The sequence below is a fragment of the Lactuca sativa genome, chromosome 3 (assembly GCF_002870075.4).
Source record: "Lactuca sativa cultivar Salinas chromosome 3, Lsat_Salinas_v11, whole genome shotgun sequence".
Lineage (NCBI taxonomy): Eukaryota > Viridiplantae > Streptophyta > Magnoliopsida > Asterales > Asteraceae > Lactuca > Lactuca sativa.
In genome coordinates this window covers 124,740,474-124,742,240 of record NC_056625.2, presented here as the reverse complement: position 1 = coordinate 124,742,240, position 1,767 = coordinate 124,740,474, and positions in this window count along the sequence as shown.

The following is a 1,767-nucleotide window of genomic DNA, read 5'->3' as shown; positions in this document are numbered from 1 at the left end:
AAATATTCTACTAAAATATATAAAATACGTTTTTACTACAATACTATACATATTAAATTCAAACAAGAATAATAGTATACAAATGGTGTTCTCACGTTCTCACAATAAATACTGTTTTCAAATAAACTTAATTATATATATATATATATATAGAGAGAGAGAGAGAGAGAGAGAGAGAGAGAGAGAGAGTTTGGATTTTAACTTTTTTTTCGTACACTAGAGTTATGAATACAGTAATAATTTTAAATTGTAACATGAAGACCATTGTACATTACAGCCAAATCTCACTGGGTTCTTCATTGACTAGAGATTTCAAATCCTTTTGGGAGTGGGATGGTTTTTATGACTTATGATGCATTATTACCACGTCATACATAATTGTACGCTTACTTTTTTCTACAAACGTAAAAAGAGATTCTTTTACGTTAAAAGTCACTTAATTTCTATAATTTTCTCTAAACAATAAGTACTGGTTCAATTGTTAAATATTTGACATCTTCGGTATGGGAATTTTGATAATTTATGAATATTTCTATCTTTTATCAGTTTACAAAAAATGTGTTTGTTAGTAGGAAATTTTAATTTTAATTTTAAACAAAAATCTTATAATTAAAAAACATCAATTACTTTTTGGGTATTCATACGGAGGCTTTTACTGTTTCTAATATTTCTACACATAATATTTACAAGCCACCAATTAATATATATATATATATATATATATATATATATATATATATATATATATATATATATATATATATATATATATATATATATATATATATATATATATATATATATAGGGAAGAGTTATATGGAAAATAAACAATTAGGGCAACACATGTTGGAACCAATGAAAGCATGACAACACATCACTTTGAAATAACTACATAAATAACTTCCATAGTAGATTGCTTATGAATAAAGAAATTGACACGTGTCACTTGATCATTGGTTCTAGCATATGTTGCCCTAATTGTTTATTTTTCATTGAACCTACTTTTATATATATATATATATATATATATATATATATATATATATATATATATTTAATTTAAGAGAACTAAATAGAATATTACTGAATAAAAAGTTACATACATAAACACAAAATCAAAAATAAAAAGCCTAATTAAAAAGAAAATTACAAAAATAACCATTTTCCTAATCCCTTTATAGAAATTAGTAAAAAAAAAAACAGAAGATTACAAATATAATCATTAAAATCGCAAAACGATTAGGTTATGCGATTTTGCATTCTCATTTGTGAGAGTATAAATACGTTAATCTTTTTATAGCACTCATATTTCTTGATTTTTGTTGGAAAAAAATCGTTCAAATGGAACTATGTTATAGAAATGTGATGATAATATGATTTCTATTAAAAAAAACCAATTTATGATGCATCTTTATGTTGTACATTTGTAGTTGTGAGGTTGCATATTCGGTTTTCATAAGTTATATTTGTAGCCAAGTGATTTTGATAAAAGTATTATGTAAATATGTTATACAATTGTGATATAAATATGATTTGTCTTATAAAATTGATTTTTGATGCATCTTTAGGTTGTATCTTTTTATTATACATTAACAATTTTTTTCGTTTGGAAAAGTCTCTCCGAGAGACTTTTCCCTAATAAAAATCAAGAAAATTAAGTGCTCTAAAAAGTTAAGGTATTTATACCATGATAAAGCTAAAATCGCAGATGAACTTCCACGTTCACAGATGGACATGTCCATCAGCGAACGTACAACTCCCCACTG